The sequence below is a fragment of the Hippopotamus amphibius genome, chromosome 2 (assembly GCF_030028045.1).
Source record: "Hippopotamus amphibius kiboko isolate mHipAmp2 chromosome 2, mHipAmp2.hap2, whole genome shotgun sequence".
NCBI classification, from domain to species: Eukaryota; Metazoa; Chordata; class Mammalia; order Artiodactyla; family Hippopotamidae; genus Hippopotamus; species Hippopotamus amphibius.
In genome coordinates this window covers 39,596,208-39,607,543 of record NC_080187.1, presented here as the reverse complement: position 1 = coordinate 39,607,543, position 11,336 = coordinate 39,596,208, and the positions used below count along the sequence as shown (strand labels likewise).

The following is an 11,336-nucleotide window of genomic DNA, read 5'->3' as shown; positions in this document are numbered from 1 at the left end:
GTTTCATTAGGTCCCACTTGTTTATTTTTGTTTTTATTTCCATTACTCTAGGAGATGGGTCAAAAAGGATCTATCTGTGATTTATGTCAAAGAGTGTTCTTCATATGTTTTCCTTTAAGAGTTTCATAGTGTCTGGCCTTAATTTAGGACTTTAATCTATTTTGAGTTTATTTTTGTGTATGGTGTTAGGGAGTGTTCTAGTTTCATTCTTTAACATGTAGCTGTCCAGTTTTCCCAGCACCACTTATTGAGGAGACTGTCTTTTCTCCATTGTATATCCTTGCCTCCTTTGTCATAGATTAGTTGACCATAGTTTTTCTCTGGGCTTTCTATGCTGTTCCATTGATCTGTATTTCTGGTTTTGTGCCAGTACCATGTTGTCTTGATTACTGTAGCTTTGTAGTATAGTCTAAAGTCAGGGGGTCTGATTCCTCCATCTCTGTTTTTTTTTCCTCAAGATTGCTTTGGCTATTTGGGGTCTTTTGTGTCTCCATACATATTTTAGGATTTTTTTGTTCTAGTTCCATAAAAAATTCTATTGGTAATTTGATAGGAAATGCATTGACTGTGTAGATTGCTTTGGGTAGTATAGACATTTTCACAATGTTGATTCTTCCAATCCAAGAACATAGTGTATCTCTCCATCTGTGTGTGTCATCTTTGATTTTTTTTCATCAGTGTCTTATTGTTTTCTGAGTACATGTCTTTTACCTCCTTAGTTAGGGTTATTCCTAGGTTTTTTAATCTTTTCTTTGCAGTGGAGAATGGGATTGTTTCCTTAATTTCTCTTTCTGATTGTTTGTTATTAGTGTATAGGAATGAAAGAGATTTCTGTGCATTTATTTTGTATCCTACAACTTTACCAAATTCATTGATTAGCTTAAGTAATTTCCTGGTGGCATCTTTAGGATTTTCTATGTATAGTATCATGTCATCTGCAAACAGTGACACTTTTAATTCTTTCCCAATTTGGATTCCTTTTATTTATTTTTCTTCTCTGATTGCTGTGGCAAAGACTTCCAAAACTATGTTGAATAGTAGTGGCAAGAGTGGACATCCTTGTTTTGTTCCTGATCTTAGAGGGAATGCTTTCCATTTTTCACCATTGAGAGTGATGTTTGCTGTTGGTTTGTCATAGATGGCTTTTATTATGTTGAGGTAGGTTCCCTCTGTGCCCACTTTCTGGAGAGTTTTTATCATAAATGGCTGTTGAATTTTGTCAAAAGCTTTTTATGCATTTACTGAGATGGTCATATGGTTTTTATTCTTCAGTTTGTTAATATGGTATATCACATTGATTGATTTGTGTATAATGAAGAATCCTTGCATCCCTGGGATAAATCCCACTTGATCATGGTGTATAATCCTTTTAATGTGTTGTTGGATTCTGTAAAACCTCAATAATTTTTAATGGGCTAATACATGGAGCAACTCTGAGGTTAAGTCCAGTATGGCATAATGTCTATGAGTATAGCCTATGAAGCCAGTTTTCATGGGGTCAAATGCTGGCATTACTCCTTATAAACTGTGTAAGTTGGGCCAGTTACTTAACTTCTTTGTGCCTCAGTTTTTTCACTTGTCAAATAGGGTAGATGACAACATACTTACCCCAGAGGGCTGTTCTGAGGACTCATGGATTAATATCTATAAATTACTTAGAGTAGTGCTGGGAACATAGTAAACACTCAATAAGTATTTGCTTAAAAATCCCCAAATCATAGATCTATATGTTTTTGAAGACTTTTGTTTTTCCTTCAGTTCAGTTTGTAACTGCAAATCTTTAAAATATATTTGGACTTTGCTAGCTGACAATTTCCATGACAGTATAGCATATCATTATAAATTGTGATTCTATGCTGTGAAATATAGAAGGCACATAAAAGTTTTAAATTTATAGGGCTATCTCAGGTACCTATCAGTAATACTATAGACAGCATAGTACATTAAAATGACAGCAAGCTTCACTGTCTCTATAGTAACCATGGAATTCAAAGTTGTCTAAAAATTTTTAATCTATTGGCTTTCATAGAACTGTATATGTGTTGTGGTAGCAGGCCATTTTAATAGAACAAAAGGTCTTTATAAGTGCTTTCATGGATAAAAAGGCAAAAACTACTCTAGATAATAAACTTTTATGTGTTAGTTGAAAATGTATTTTCTGAAAGAAGTAGCTTGATGTATTTGGGATCTTAAGATCAGAAGCTTGAGTTTGCTTTTTGGGTCTACCAGTATCCATAAACCTACCTAGACCTCAGTTTTTCTTATCTGTACAATGGAGATAATAATACCTGGTTTTTGAGACTCAAAACAGATAACATATGTGAAAGCCCTATTTATATTATAGTGTTCATTACGGCACTGTATGATTTTAATGTTTCCAAAACAGTGAAGTTCTAATATAAACTATTTAGTGCTCCATAGTAAAGGAATGCTGTTGTCAAAATTAGTTTGGGAAACACTGTGGACTTGTAGCAGCTACTCTTAGAGCTCCGCACCTATTCCCAGGCCTTCTCACCTCTGTGCTGGGGTTGACTTCCCACTGCCTGTGTTGGAAGTGCTTGGAATTCACATCTATCAGAGAAGACTTCTTCCAGTGACTGTCAGCAGTTGGCCTATAAATACAGAGATTTTCTGCCATGTAGACATGATAGATCTACAGCGTAAGTTATACTTTGTGTTCCAGAGGTTCCATGTGGAATTATGCTTTGGTTGTCTTCAGTGAAACTGTCTTAATAATACACTCCTTTATTTATTTATTGGCTCTGTTGGGTCTTTGTTGCTGCGTGCATGCTTTCTGTAGTTGTGGCGAGCTGGAACTACTTTTCATTGTGGTACACAGGCTTCTCATTGCAGTGGCTTCTTTTGTTATGGAGCACGGGCTCTAGGCATGCGGGCTTCAGTAGTTGTGGAGCATGGGTTCGTTAGTTGTGGCTCACGGGTGCTAGAGCGCAGGCTCAGTAGCTGTGGCACATGGGCTTAGCTGTTCCGCAGCATGTGGGATCTTCCCGAACCAGGGTTCGAACCCGTGTCCCCTGCATTGGCAGGCAGGTTCTTAACCACTGTACTACCAGGGAAGCCCATTAATACACTCTTAATTGGCTGCCTTCTCTTCCTTCCTCACTTTTCGATTCCCTACCCATGATTTCTGCATCTCCCCAAAATCCCAGTAATATTCAAATCCTCTTCTTGGGGTCTGTTTCTGAAACAAATCATAACAATAGAACAGCTTCCTTTATAGAAATTCACAATTACTTTTGCTTATTGAAGACTTTGAGAAGCCCAGAAAGACTGAGTGATCTTTCACAGTATCTTAGTCTTTCCAACCTTTTAAAACATTTATCAGGGAGGAGTTTGGATCAGGTCAGTGTCATTTTTAGCAATATTAACACTTTAAATACTGAAACCTAATGTGGAGATGCAAATTACAAAAATTAAAGTCCTTTTTTATATGTATAATGTTAACTTTATGCTTACAGTTTATAACACTAACGTGTTATAAAGAAATTAGTGAGGACGGTAGAAGGCGTGTAGCATCGCTGTTACTCTAAGGAGAAAACAGTTGGTAGAGAGGTGTGAAAATGCAGAGCAATAAAACTTTTAACTTGGAGACACAAAACCACACTCCAGGGAAGCGTCATCAGCATCACCATCAGTAGCACCACCAGCAGCCACAGCATCAGCCACCACCTCCACCAATACCTGCAAATGGGCAGCAAGCCAACAGCCAAAATGAGGGCTTGACTATTGACCTGAAGAATTTCAGGACAGCAGAAGAGAAGCCTGTCACCCAGTGTAGCCGGCTCTTTGTGGGCAATCTGCCTCCTGACATCACGAGGAGGAAATGAGGAAACTATCTGAGAAATAGGGGAAGGCAGGTGAAGTCTTCATTCATAAGGGCAAGGGCTTTGGCTTTATCCACTTGGAAACACGAACCCTGGCAGAAATTGCCAAACTGCAACTGGACCACATGCCGGTCCATGGAAAGTGGCTGCGGGTGTGCTTTGCCTGCCATAGTGCACCCCTTACAGTCTGAAACCTTCCTCAGTATGTGTCCAGTGAACTGCTGGAGGAAGCCTTTTTTGTGTTCGGCCAGGTGGAGAGGGCTATAGTAACTGTGGATGATACAGGAAGGCCCTCAGGAAAAGGTATTGTTGAATTCTCAGGGAAGCCAGCTGCTCAGAAAGCTCTGGACAGATGCAGTGAAGGCTCCCTCCTGCTAACCACTTTTCCTTGACCTGTGACTGTGGAACCCATAGACCAGTTAGATGATAAAGAGGGACTCCCACAGGAGCTGGTTATTATAAAGAATCAGCAATTTCACAAGGAGCGAGAGTAGCCACCCAGATTTGCACAGCCTGGCTCCTTTGAATATGAGTATGCCATGCACTGGAAGGTACTTATTGAGATGGAGAAGCAGCATGAAAGTGGACTGAAACATCAAGGAAGCTCATGAGAAGCTGGAGATGGAGATGGAGGCTGGTCACCATGAGCACCAGGTCATGCTAGCGAGGTAGGATTTGATGAGACGTCGAGAAGAACTTAGGAGGATGAAAGAGCTGCAGAACCAAGAAGTGCAAAAACAAAAGTAGCTGGAGCTCAGGCAGGAGCAGGAGCACAGGCTCTGTGAGAAAGAGATACTGCGGCAACAAGAAGAAATGATGCGATGACAGCAGAAAGGATTCAAGAGAACATGCCCTGATGCGAGAGAGCAGGAGCTACAGATGGGCCAGATGGCTATGGGAGGTGCTATGGGCATAAATAACAGAGGCGCTTGCCCCCTGCTCCTGTGCCAGATGGTACCCCAGCTCCTCCAGGATCTGACACTATGATGCCAGATGGAATCTTGGGATTGACCCCACCAATAACTGAATGCTTTGGCTAAGCTGCTACAATGGAAGGAATTGGAGCAATTGGTGGAACCCCTCCTGCCTTTAACCATGCAGCTTCTGAAGCTGAATTTGCTTCAAACATTGCCAATACTAATAAAATTCCAGTGTCTAGTTTCCCAAAACCCTTAAAAGAAGGACCCATTTTGGACTACCCAAATTCTACCCTAGAAAATTTCAGGATTCCTCCCAATAGTTAGGTCTTCCCTGCCTGCAGTACTATAGGGAGTATGCTGGAGGCAGAGCGTCAGGGAGGGGCAATATTTAACAAATCAGTTCTGTGTGGTATATCCTTTAACTAACCAATTCTGTGTGGTGCATTCCTGAAGTCTTCATGTGATTGTTAAGAGCCTGGGAGGGGCGCTACAGCAAAATGGATCCAGTTAGAACCCCCATTAATCTTAATCATTCCACTCTTTGTCCACCTTGTTCTCTTTGTTTTCTTGTTCTTACACACACACCCTGAACCCAGAGACACTGCCACATATACCACAAAAACTAAACATCCTCCAATGACCTTGTCTCCATTGCTCCATTCAGATGTCCTCAGAGGTCACAGGCAGCATACATACAGTTCTGTTATATCCCGTATATTAGCCCTTCATATCCTAAGGAAGACATTTTCTCTTAGAGATTTTCATTTAATATATCTTAAAAAAAATCTTGTGTTAAACTTGCCTCCATCTTTTTCTTGGGTAAGGACAACCCAGAAATGGCCCTTTTGTATCTGTGATGTTGCTGTTCACAGCTTTTCTTGATAGGCCTAGTACAGTCTTGAGAACAGGGTTGCTATATGCTGAAGGTCAGACAGTAGCTCTTGGTTTTGCCTATTTTAGGTAGTTATGCTGTGCATTTTTTATTGGTGTACCATGTTTGATTTGTCCCTTTGGATTTTTTCTCAGAAATGAAGTAATGCAACATCAGCTTATTAAAGTAAATTTTAAGCCTTAAAAAAAAAAAAAAAGAAGAAATCAGGGAGAACAACCCGGCTATTTGAATTAACACCTAAACTTGAAAATTGGGGATTTGGATGACATCAAAGACTTTATCAACATCATCACCCAATTTATTTCTGTATTTTGTTTGGTTCCACAGTATTGGAGTCATAAAATTAAATACTTACAAGTAGTAACTGTTTAAAGGTTTGCTTTGCAATTTCAGAATTATTTTCAGTTGAACTGAACCAGAACCTTAAAAGAGGTGTGGTAGAAGCTGTTAGCATCAAAGTTAAATCAATGCTAATGTGTAAAAACTACTTATACACTATCACTGGTGTCAAGTTAAGAGGAAATTCATACTCATGCACCTAAATATTCACACTTCTATAGGGAAATATTTTTTCCAATATTCCTTATATTGTTAAAAGATATTTAAAAATCTAATTTATTACATTTTAGATACTTCAATGCCTGCCTTTGTCAGAAATTCACAAATTTTCAATCAGTAAAATTTACAAGTTCATTTTGCTTAGCATATCAAGTTCAGAGATTTAGTTTGATTCATTACTGACAGTATATCTGTAGTTGTGAGCACTGTGACACTGTAACCCTCACAAACCAGACTGAACTTATTCCACTTATTAAAACTATCGGTAGAGGAATCATATCATGTTTGAAATATATGTAGTTAATGAGGTTTATTTTATAAACAAACAAACAAATGAACAAACAAATGTATTCTCCTTTGAAATATTCATACAATAAATATTCCTGTTTTGGTCCACAGTAGCCAATGAAGTTAGTATAAAAGGCAAACTATGCTACTCTCTGCCACTATAATTATAAATAGTCCCCATACTAGGAAATATAAAGAGCGTACACTAATTTGTGTGGCTTGTCCAACCCTGTTTTGAAGTACCTCAGCATTGTTTCAACATCAGGCTCATCTATACACCACATATTTGAACATATTTTAGCAGCCTTTTTAATAGGAGCCTTATTTAGCTCCTATTTGTTTTGTTTTTATCATTCTTTTTGACTGTCATTACAGATGTCACATCATTTTTCAGATGGGTGCTATGGCAAAAATGGGTCTACATGTTTATTTTTTTCTATTGTTATATATAGCATTTGTACAAAGCTATAAATCTGTCTTATGTTGTCCTCCATGAACCTATTCAAAAATGAGCAAAAAGAGCTCTACAATATCTTTCTCCTTGACCAATGATTTGTAGAGAAATACATTAATGGGGACTTTAATTCTTCATGAACATTTTTGAATTTTGACTGGATTGTATTTTCCGTAAAAGGATAATAATTTTATTATGCAGCTCTGTGTCCCCAGCATGGCATGCATAGGAATGCCAACGCAGCAGGCTTGAATAAACTCCACCTGGATCACCTCAGTGCTGTATGCTTCTTCAAGTGCATTTCCATTGTCATATTTTAGTTTTGCTTGTGTGTCTACAAAGGCACATCTGCAAAACACACCCACGAAGTCCTCGGGTTCCACAGGAACAGCCTAAGATTTCCTTCTTATGAGGAAGTACAGATGGAATTGAAAGTCAGGATTTCCTGGGTGATCCCTTCCACCTTTGTTGTTCAGGGACTGCATTTGTTTTTTTGGGCTAAATATAGAAGGTTTTGGCACAGGCTTGTCATCTGTGAAATAGAACTAATGCAGCACTCAAATCAAATACAGAGAGCAGCAAATAAAGGCCTTATAAAATGCCCTTTGAAGCCACAAAGGATCCAAGTGTAGTGTTTGTAAACTAGGGGGCAGAGATAGCTAGATTTTTTGGAGAGTCAGCAAAAATTATTCAGTACCAATTTCGGTAACAGAGTTCTGAAATAAAATTCATTTATTTATGTGTGTATTCAGCAAATATTGTTTATGCCATGCACTGTCTAGGCTCTGAAAATACAGTTGAGAACTAGATAGTCACCCTTCTTCCCCTCTCAGATCTTACAATCTTCAATGTTATGATAAGGAAATACTATGGGAACATATAGGAGGAGAAATTAACATGGTTCCCCCTGGTCAAGGTGATAGGGAAGATTATTTCTAGTAGAGCAGGATATTTATATCATGAAATTTTATCCACAGCAATTGGGATTAATACATTACAAACAGTTTTTCTTGGGTGTAAGGAAAGAATCACTATAGATTGTACATCTTGATAGAGTTAAGAGTTTTGATGTCAGCGCTGTGCCTGGGTTCACTTATGTTATTAACTCAAAACTAAGTTCTACCTTAAGGACTGCTGATATCCGTGGCTCTTGGAGAGAACTTAGATCTCTACTTCAAATGCAGATGCAATCATGATCTACTTTGCATGCACTCTGAAAATGAGTGATTGTGAAATAACTATGACCATACCACAACAGTCACACTAGAGACAGAGAGGTGCTGAATAATAGTTGTAGTATATAAATATCTTTCCTTCTTCTATCAGAAGATAAATAGGCTTTCCCAGAAAGAGTTGTTTCAGGTTCAGGATATCAGGGATGTTATCAATCAGAAAATTCACTTTGGAAAGAAGTCTTCAGTAGATATTCAGTCTGTCTGATGCCGATGGTACTGGTAGTAACCTTTCTCTCACTTTAACAATCAGGATTTAAATATACAATAAAATCTCTTACCTTACTCCTTCCAATTTCTTGATGCTTCCTATCATCATTAACCAGTTTTTTTAAAAGCTCACATGACTTCCTATTTATGAAAGAGATCATCATGTGCTGTAGGTCGCCCCTTAGTGTTAGTTTCCTACTGGGCTACTTTAGACTGTTGGGGTGAGTGAGGGCAGAGGTGCTTTGTGTGTGTGGTGGTGTTCCAGGGGGAGAAGAGGGGGAGAAAAAGTGAGTGAGTGGATACTTGAGACTCATTTTCACTTGCTCGGAATTTTTCCTGAGGCCAGGCTTGAATATAGGATATTTTAAAGCTCAACTTTTAGATCTTGTTATTATTGCTGTAAAAATTTTCATATGCCCAAATTAGAGAAGGAAGGATGAAAGGGAGTACCAGATGAACAGAATTGTCAGAGAGTAAAGACATTTTTGATCATCAATGAGATCAGTCAATCCACTTCCTACATTTTATAGATGAGAAAACTGAGGCCAGCAAAGTAGATGTGTTTATTCTTAAAATCAGAGATCAGAATCAAAAGTCTGTTGTTGTTTATCTTGAATCACCAATCAACTTTCCTTCCCCTTTTCCCTTTTCTGAAAACATTAGAAAAATCATCGTTGAATTAATCTAACCTTGGGTAAATAGCTACAAATCTTCCATGGTGTGTGGTCTCCAGGAGACTTACCATTTCTAGGTTTCTAGGTTATGCGGTGAGTGAATGTTTGTATGTGTGTATGTGGGGGTAGGGATGGAGATGTTAGTGGTGAAAGCCACACACATGTGTTTAGAAAATCCAAAATGCATTTGGCCCTAAACAGTTCCCTCTTCACCTTGTTTCTAAATCCATGTGTATTTCAAGAAAATCTTAATCCATGTGTTCCCGATTTACTTTCACTAAGTCATCTGCATGTTGTTGGTAAGAGTCCTTTGATGTCTGCAAAGACTTTTGAGCAATTTTTATGGCCTTTGAGCCTTTGTTCTTTCAAGAGGCAAGATGTGCTTTGCCTGCATGGATGGCGTTCTCATTGTACAATAACAATCAAAAAGTTTTCTAAAATTTGGAAAGGAGGTAGAGTGAATCCTAACCTTGACCAGAGGCCCATTCTTTTTCCCAATGCCAAAACTATAGAGAAAAAGGTCTTTTCTGACTCAAGAAAGGAATATGCCATCAACATTCCAGTATCCTTTTATTTTGTGCTTTGATCCTTCTATGTTCAGGCAAATCGATTCTTCTTGACTTATTGGGAAGGATAGTTTATTAAAATATTAATTTGTGCTCGTTATTCTTTCATTTATTTTCCTTTCCTCATTTCACATGGGCAGTCAAGTCCTTAATAATTCTCTGCCTTAGAGATTTTTTTTTAGTAGGACTGAGAGCAGAATCCTACACTTATTGAAGTCATTATGAAGGCACCCTATTAAAGTCATTATTAGGTGCCCCAGAGAGTAAGACAGGGAATTGTCTTCCATGGCAGGGAGTTCAGGGAGGTAATCCCTTTGACTGACATGGGAAAAGAAAATGATTTGGTCCTTCTGGAGTAGGGCTCATATCTCACTCCTGGCAAAGTCCTGGGTAGATGACAAAATCTCAGAAGTGATGGCCAAGTAAAACACTGGGAACTGTACCCTGAGTTCAGGCATTCCAAACCTAGTCCAGTTGCCTACATTCAGCGCAAGGCAGAGAAGCAGCTAAGCTGCCTGTGACCTACAGGAACCATACAGGCTGGGTCACTGGGCATCTCAGTAGCGACCAGTGTGAAACAGTGTGAAAATTCCATGATGTTCTTATGTTAAGCAAGACCCTGGGACTTTCCCTCCTGGAATAGTAATCATGACTGACACTGAATTTCCTTCAGTACTGTAGGATGAATCATTTAAAATGATTTAAAGAAAATGTGAGTATGTGATAATTCTGGAATACCTGAGTTTCTGTACTAAGATTCATTTCTGCTATGCTTACTCATTTTTGTTTTAGAGTACCATAAATATCAGTCCACAAATATCTCCTAGGTGATACTATCCTGTGTCAGGTTCTGGAGTTGGGGAAGTGGTCAGTGATGTAAAAGAAGCTTCCATCTCTGCCTTCAAGTTGCTAACAACTGAACTATATGCTGTCACCCTGGTTTTTATTGTTTTATAAAATACCTTAGTAAATTCCAAGCACTGTACTAATTCCCCTAAGTAGATTATCTTTTTAAATCTTTGCAACAATTTTCCAAGGCAGAAACTTTTCTTATCCCCATTTTACAGATCAGGAAGCTCAGGTTTACGAAGCAACTTGCCCAATATCATACTGGTAATAAATACTCAAGCTACGACCTGTTGTGAATCTATTTGATTCTAGTTTCTTATAAAATAGTTTATATAATTAAGTGTGGGGAGGGAAAAAAGAGGGACTTACCAAGTTCAAAAAGAGGAGTCAGTGGAGGCTGAAGTGATCAAGGATGGGCTCAGGAAAAGGTAGAATTTAAAATGAGTCTTAGAACAGTAAGGTTAAAATGTAATTTAGATATCATTTAATCTGTTCCCCACTCTTTACAGATGTGGAAACTGAGCCTGCATACACTGACAGAATTTAGATAAGCAGAGGGTAAAGACAGAACAATGTGACTGAAGGTATGAATGTGGGAATGATTATAGCATAGTCATTTTTACAGTAAGAAACCAAGTCACAGGACAACAGAAAGTGATGTGGGAAGAGAGGTAAGTTACAGTGGATATCAGGACCGGTTAGTGCGGAGAAATTGTAGAAATCTGTGAATTCCATAGCTCTGAACTTTATCTCAAAGTATATATCCTTAGTATCTTGAGTGTTTGTTTAAAAGACATTTCTGTACCATGCCATATCTAAATCAGAAATTTCATGCTGACGAGGGCTGCGCT

The 11,336-nt window shown here is 38.5% G+C and overlaps 1 pseudogene; it reads left to right on the top strand.

Annotated features, from left to right (window-relative positions):
• Positions 1–3,578: 3,578 nt before the first annotated feature.
• On the top strand, positions 3,579–5,086 carry LOC130844319 (non-POU domain-containing octamer-binding protein-like; annotated as a pseudogene).
• The last annotated feature ends 6,250 nt before the right edge of the window (positions 5,087–11,336 follow it).